This window comes from Pteropus vampyrus, unplaced genomic scaffold (assembly GCF_000151845.1).
Source record: "Pteropus vampyrus isolate Shadow unplaced genomic scaffold, Pvam_2.0 Scaffold31, whole genome shotgun sequence".
In the NCBI taxonomy this organism is placed as follows: domain Eukaryota; kingdom Metazoa; phylum Chordata; class Mammalia; order Chiroptera; family Pteropodidae; genus Pteropus; species Pteropus vampyrus.
In genome coordinates this window covers 191,482-199,911 of record NW_011888812.1, presented here as the reverse complement: position 1 = coordinate 199,911, position 8,430 = coordinate 191,482, and positions in this window count along the sequence as shown.

Below are 8,430 nucleotides of genomic sequence, written 5' to 3'. Positions count from 1 at the left end.
ATTTCAATAAATTAAGAAATCAGTATACAACTGTACATTTGAAACCTATATATTTTTATCAACCAATGTCACCCCAATACATTTCATTTTAAAAAGAAGAAACCACGATGAGAAGTCAAACAGGCATCAACAGATTTGGGAACAAGTACAACTGATTCTCCCTGGTAGGAAAAGGTCCCAGTTTCCCAACCATGAGTGGTCTGCCTGCCATGCTATCGGTCACAGAGCAAACAACAAGCGTTAATGAATACAGCCAGCTGGTTAAGTGGCGATCTGTTAAGACACTCTTTACTGTACAACACTATGTACTTCAGCACTAATACTAGAGCAGGGCAGCACCCAAAAACACCATTTCCTTTCCTGTGGTAGAACCTCGCTACTTTCCCGGCACAGTCCAGCCCACACAGTCTTATTTATAGCAAGTCTATAAGGGTGTTAGTAATTCAGGGAATGCCTATTATTAGCAAGATTTAGCCAGTATACTTAGTCTGCAAAACAAGCCCCAAGAACAATACATGTAATTCTTTTTATAATTTTGATATAAATAACAGGATTTATTAATATGATAACCCAAGAAGACAAATTTCTAATAACCACTGGCCATAATGTTGGATCGACATATAGACTTTTCTCCCTGTGTAGTTCATATAAAATATTTATGTAAGAAATAGAACATTAACTGAGTTAAACGTCATCATTTTTATTGGCTATAACACAGGCTTAGAAAGCTTTAACTCTAATGGAAATTAAATGCTTTGCATTTACGATGTTTCCTATTCTGACCTTTAAACATTAAAATAACTAGAAGCACCACAAAGCAGGAATGAGAATGTTCCACACATGATGCTGCATTTCAGACCTTCAATTTTAAGTAAGATGATGTTTCACCTTCAAGGTTAGAAAGGACAAGACAGGACAAGACGTCTTATGTGCAGCTAGAAAAGAAGGCACAGTTAAACCATAAGAAGAACCCTCTCCCTCACGAGAAGCAAGAAAAGACTCAAATGGAAGATGTCCTGTGGGCTTTCCATCCATCAAACCTGTCTCCAACTTGATTCCTCAATAATCCTCAGACACTCAATCTGCGCTTGAGAACACATGTGAGCTTTACTTCTTATAAAGGCAACATTCCTAAAAATGGGAATCCACCAAATGTCGGTCAAAAGCACTAGAAGAGCTAACTCTTTAAAAGGAAAACTGTAACAAACTCTCCCTTGTCATTTAGAAAGTTACCTGCATTGGATCCCTGCCATTTAAATTTCATAAATCAGTAGGAAAAACATTAAATATATGTAAAAATGAAAACAGAAAGAACAAATGAGGTTAGGAGATGAACCAAGAGTTTACAATTTTTAATTTTGCCAAACAAAGGCATTTAAAAATTAAAACAAAACAACTACCACCACAAAAATCCTACTTTCCATTAGCAGAAAAGGTCACACCCTTGCTGCACAACAAAATCACCTGGGAGCACTGACCCCCTGCTCCCCGCCTAGTTCGAGGCCTGCCCGGGACTCTGATCAGCTGTCTGATGTGCAGCCAGGACTCTGTTGTTTCTAAAAGCTCCCAAGTGGTTTTAATGTGCAGCCAGCATTGAGAACCATCATCGTTTCATAAAAGAAAAGGCATTTTAAAACCAAAAAAAGTAAAGCTATAACCTCAGATTATGGGATGGCTATGAAAAGTAAATAACATTAAGCTTGAAAAAAACACTATCTGAACTTAGTATTTCTTATTTCACTCTAACAACCTAGGCTGAAGAGCTTGTGGACGAGCATATGGAAATATCTGGTCTACAAGAACAGACTGCACTTCCCCACCCCTCACTGTGTTTGTAGCCTGTTACAGCCTGGCTTGTGCCCTCTCTACTCCACTAAAGTAGCCCTTCCAAAGCTCCTGAAGGGATCTTGAATAGCTAAATCAAATCACTTTTTTGTCATTTCTCCTACCTCCACACCTTTGCAGCATTTCAGAATGGGCTAGTCCTGCCTGCTTGAAACTGTCTTCCTCCTGGCCTGCCAAACAAATCACTATTCCCCAAACACATCTTGCACGTCCTGGCTTCTAGTTTTGAACATGCTGCTCTCTTTTCTTGGCACTCTCTTCTGCCTTCTCTGTTGACCCAAATCCTACATCTACTTCAAGGACAAAGTCAAATGCTACCCACTCATACACCCATCTATGTTCCATGCATGGGTCCACGGGGAATCTAGCAGAATTTAAAATGCATATTAATGTCAAGGAGTGAGATGAGGTCATAAACTGAAAAGCCAGCTCCAACATCCAAAGCCAGGAAGTCTGAAAACCTTGGAAAGCAGAGCACGAGATGGATTGAGGCAGGTGTTTCAGAACCCAGACAGCTAACAATGGCCATTACGGTGGGATACTTGTAACCGGAACTAATCCAGGTACTACCACTAACTAGCTGGTGATGACAGTTACTGTTTGGGGGGTGTTTTTCTAGGGACTGCCTAGGAACACAAAATTTATTATCTCACTTAACCCTCATGACAACTCCCAGAGGAATGTATTACCGTCCCCATTTACAGAGGCAGCATACACCAGTAATGCAGTTAAGAGATTTGCCCAAGAGCACCCGACTGGTGAATGGCTAAACCAGGATTTGAGCCCATCCTTTGCATTTCTGAAGCTTGCGAGAAATCTCTCTGCTACAGTCCACTGCCTCCTTTGATAGTAACGTCTCTAAACCTTAGATTCTTTTTCCAAAAAAGCGAGGGGTTGGTGTTAGTGATTCCCATGGTCCACGCTCCAAATCTAACATTCCACGGTTCTGTGTAAAGGGAGAGAGAGGCAGAAGTAAAGACACAGCAGAGGGCCACGAACAAAGAGAAATAAAAGACAGAAAGGCAGCGATAACATGGGCACATGAAAAAAGACAAAATGGCCTTTGTGGCCCCCAGTAGCCCAGATTCCCTTGGGCTTTTTCCTGGCTCTTTTAAGTCTTTTTCCTATCCTGAGATGGGTGTTAGGTAACTTTATCCTATATTGAGTTTTCCTTCTAAATCTCATTCCCAAATGCCCTGAGGACTTGCAGTAAAGCACTACAGAAATAAAAGTACAGGGAAGAAAAAAAAAGTAGTGAGAACACACTAGAAAAGCAAGCTGTTGGGTTTTCATTTAAAAATGAGAAAGAGGATTATGATAATGATCAAATGAAATCATTCAAAAGGAGTGTTTTCCAAAGAAAGAGAATAAATGAGTAAGGAGAACAGAGAGGAAAAAGCAAGCAGAATGACCTTGATTTAGCAACTGATCTTTATTGATTTTCTTTCACCTTCTAGATTCTGGGAAAAGTCACAATCCGAAGTGTGTGACATTAGAGCCTACCCTTAATGAAATTAGTGGATTAACAAAAATGTCAGGGAAGCACAAAAGAAGAGAGAAATACCTTGGAAGAAATGCTACCCCTTTAATCAACAGAAAAAACAGCAAGGAAAATGAGAACTTGATGGAAACGTTCAGGACGGTAAATGTCATCCATTTCACTTCCCTACAAAATGCCTTTGGAGAACAATAAATTGTGAACACCACCTTTCTGACCTCTGAGAAAGAATTTTGCAAAGCCATCATCAAACCAATACTTTAGTACACTAGGAACTTAAAAAGTCTGGGGTTTCAAAGTGTCAGCATTCACACCATTTGGTTTCAGGGATGGAGGCACAGCTGAGACTCCTTCCAAGGTTCAAAAATCCCTCCCCATCAAAAAAAGCCAATGAACACAAATGCTAGGATATGTGTCCCCCAAGTCCCCCAGCATCAGTCACACTTTATCTAATCTCTGACTATTGGGTTGTTTTGAAGGGGAAAAAGTTTCCCATACAAGCAGCTTTGGCCTTTTTTAGAGTCCAGTTTAAGGGCAGGACACCTAATTTCAAGGACATTATCAGAGGTGAGGCAATCAACCCTTTAAGAGAAGAAAATCTATATCACCTTGGACTTGCAGAGCTGGGACACAGAGATGCCAAAAAACATGCTCGCGCAAGGTATCTGTGTATAGAAAGCTTTCCTAAAGGTTTAAGAAGCTCTAAAATTTATATATAGATTTAGCTTAGGAAGACATTAGAAACCATTGAACCCATGTTTGCAGATGGAGAAACAGAGGCAAGTGACTGGCCCAAAGCCAAGGCCACACAGCTGATAAATGGCAGTCCCCGGCACTTCACTTCCAGCTCAGAATTTAGTTCTCTACTCTCCTTTACCCACCCCTAACCAGTTATTGGTTAAAATAACTTCCCTCCTAGCTCTAGAACATATTAGCTCAGTTATTATGTGTTTTGGTGAAGAACATGCTACAAAAGACACTTTCCAATCTTTCTATTTTGTATACGACAAATATCTGTTCCTTATTTCAGAAGAGTAGAATTCATTGAGTGTTTTTCCCTACTCTTGAAAGCACATATTTCAGCAACTGGATGAAATTTCTATTATCCTAAGAGCCCTTAAGAAGACAACTATCTTGTTTAGGAAGAGGGAAAAAAAATTATGAGCTTCTTAAGCTTGGAAGGTGAGACCCCACAGGCAGGGATCACAGAAAGCTCAACAGCTCTGACTGAAAACTGATGAGGAGTTTAGGGAGTGAAAATAAAGAGAAGAGAAAAGATAGAAAGATGGGAGAAGGCTGAAGGTTTTTAGAGTTGGCTGAAAAATTTTCCAGAACAAGGACACAGCAGGAACTTTTTAAAGCCATTTGCTTGCTGCAGTACGAATTCTTTGACCTTCCCAGCTATCATTAAAGTCTACTTCCCAAAGCCAAGAAAAGTGAAAACAAACAAGTGGGACTATATCAAACTAAAAAAGCTTCTTCCCAGCAAAGGAAACCATTAACAAAATGAAAAGACAACCTACGGAAGGGAGAAAATATTTGCAAATCATATATCTGATATAATTCAAAATATACAAACTCATACAACCAAACAGCAAAAAAACAATTCGTTTAAAAAATGGGTAGAGGAACTGAATAAATGTTTTCTTTTTCCAAAGGAGACATACAAATGGCCAAGAGGTACATGAAAAGGTGCTCAACAAGACTAATCATTATGGAAAGGAAAATCAACACTACAATGAGATATCACCTCATAGAATGACCATCAGCAAAAAGACGAGAAATAATAAGTGTTGGCTAAGATATTTGAAAAAAAAAAAATTCTTTTGTACTGTTGATGGAAATGTAAATTGGTATAACCACTATGGCAAAGAGTATTCGGGTGCCTCAAAAAATTAAAAATAAAACTAAGGAGTGGCTCCATAGTGTAGTGGTTAGCACAGCTGCTTTACACGCAGAAGGTCCTGGGTCCGTGCCCCAGGTGGAGCCACAGGCCAGGCCCCGGGTGCGCCAGGCCCCCCGAGTGTGCCAGAGGTTCAAGGCCCCGTGTCCACACCAGGAGCGTGTGGGAGAAGACAACCCGCCTTCAGAGATCCAGTTCTTAAGAGGAAACAGCAACATCCATAGGTCAGGGGTAGAAATGGGGGAGTTGGAATTAAAGAGGGGGGAAAAAGATAAAAAATAAAACTACCACATGATCCAGCAACTCCACTTCTGGGTATACATCCAAAGGAAACAAAATCACTGTCTCGAAGAGATATGTGCAGCCCCGTGTTCACTGTAGCTTTATTTACAGTAGCCAAGAAAAAGAAACAACCTAAGTGTCCATCAATGGATAAAGAATATGTATACACACACACAACACACACAGCACAACAGATTATTCAGCCATAAAAAAGAAGGAAATTCAGCCATAAAAAAGAAGGAAATCCCACCATTTGTGACAACACAAATAGACCTTGAAGGCATTATGCTAAGTGAAATAAGTCAGACAGAAAAACACAAATACTGAATGATCCCAATTATATGTAGAATCTTAAAAAAACAAACCCATAGAAACAGAGAACAGATTGGTAAGTGCCACAGTCATGGCTTGGGGTGAGGGGAAGTGGGCAAAATGGCTGAAGGCGGTCAAAAATTAAAGTTCTGGGGATATAACTTGAAAAATAAAATTAAATTTAAAAAAATAGCCTTCTGTGTAATTGTAAATGCTGAGTTCAGGTGGGTTACTTTAAGAAATTAAGAAAAAATACTGAACTCCACATTATCTAGATGGACATGCGGAGAACGAGGATAAAAAGCCCCTAAGTAAACTGGGTCATTCTGCGGAAGCAGAAACTCAACGGCAGAAGTGAGAGTAAGAACATAAGCTGTTGAGGCATTTGCATTATACTTCCACCAGCTGGTAACAGGGGGGTCGAGCCCATTTAAGTAGGGCTCGAGGGGCAAGAAGACCTCACCTGACACCTGGGTATATGAAAGCGAAGGGTAACTAAAGAATTGCCAAAAAAAAGAAGAATCCAGAAGAGCAGCAGCAAAGTTAACAGCGTCCCGGAAGACACCCTGATCCTTCCGTCAGACTTGTGAAGGAGGACGCAGTGAGAGGTAATCCCTTCAGTACAGGCTTGGGGTGAGGGCGGACAGCAGAGGTCAGGCCTCCCAGAATTTCAGGGCCCTGGGGAGCTTTGCTCTCTGCCAGATTACAACACAGCATCAGCAAGGGCGAGCTTATGCTCCAGCCCCCCATCTATGTCCACCTGTCTATGAGACATACGAGGTCATACGATTTGGACCAAGTTCATTTGAAAACAGAGACAGCAAATGGAAAGCCGAGGGGTCCGGCAGCCACTCCTCCCCTGCACAGCACATCCATGTGGCCATATGGCCTGTGCACGTGTGAACCATAAGTGGGAGCCCGCAGGAGCCCCCTCCCCTCCCAGCCATTCTGAAAGGGAGCCCAGCAAATTAAAGCAACACCAGTTACTAACAGAAACACGAACAGCAGGTGTTTTGAGGTCCTGGGATTCTGGATTATGTTTTCCCCCTTTCTCTGCATGCTAGCCTTTGGTGGTTGGGGGAGGGAGGGAGTAACATGGTTTTCTTATACCCAAACACACACAAATATATATGTATATAATAAAATTGTAATTGTGTTACAAAAGTAAAAAAGGAAGACTCATCATAATGATCGTTTTTCATTCTTTGACTGAATTAGTTTTGCTCCAACTGCTGAATCACTCAAAGGAGTGGTACACAAGGTAATAATAAATCTTTCTACTTGGAGAAACCATTAACCTTCCTTACAGCAGGCTGGGTCCATAGGCCTATTGACATAGAGCCTTCTTCTAAAAACAGGGCTAATGATACCAAGAACATGGAGGAAATACTATTCCTCAAGCAGCTTTTGGTTCTTTCAAAAACCAATAACAGGGTAATAACAGGAAAGACATTACCAGAGGGTATTTAATCTGGAAATTCTGTTAATTTATTATGGCAGTTTCATGTGAATTCTCTTGTTACTCAAAACCACTGCTTAATAATTTCGTAGCTCGAAATAATTTTGGCCATCTTGTCACTTCTTTGATCTTCCAACACAACCCCTTCTATAAACCTAAGTTTTTCTATTATCTATTTTGGCATCAATGCATTTATGATATTTATTCTGTTTATAATCAATGCTATTTTTATTTCTCATTCTTTTTTTCTGGATTGAAAGACCCGTGAGGGCAAGAATATTTATTCCGTTCACTATCAGTCTCTTTATTCCTATTACCAAGGGCAGTTGTTGAATAAATGATTTGATATAAACCAAAAGAAAAAAATTTCCCTGGGTTGTTATTTTATCTGACTTTAAATAAAGGTTTTATTAAACCTCCTTCACCAAGTAAATCCTTTTTATGATGCCTCGCCCAGCTTTTCACTTTCCCATGTGTATACGAGATTTAAAGGATCCAATTCAACCCCCCTAAGAGTCTGCAAATATTAACTTCATTTAACAACAAACAGTACAGGAGCTGACACAAAGGGCCTATATTCAAAATAATTATCGCTAATTTCAGTGCTTGGTGCATGAAACTGGTGATGTCAAATCTCAATGAAAATAAGATATCTACATCAGTGGTTTTGAAATATATTTTCATCAAGCCCCTTGGAAAGCTGAATGGTAAGGAAATTCCTTTCTCTCGGAGAAGCACAGGCCCATGGTATACACTGAATTTAAGCATATAATTTTAAGGATTGATAGATACCTCCCACCAGGGCAGTGTTTTTCAAAGAATGGATTGTGACCCATTAATGGATCATGAAGTCAATTTAGTGGGTCATGACCAGCTTGTAAGGAAAAGGAAGAAAGGTAGAAAGAGAAGGATGGAAAATGAAAACAACAAAAGAGGAAAAGGGAAGGAAGGAAGAAAGAAGAGAGGTAATGGGAAGTATTACCTTCTGACACTTTTTTTTTAAGTTGTGGTGTGTATGTGTATTCGTGTATGTGTGTTGGATCAAAATGTAAAATACAGTTCTTATTGTGCATTGCCATAAAAATAACGTAGAAAAAGACTACTCTAGGGGTTCACAGACCCCTGATCGAA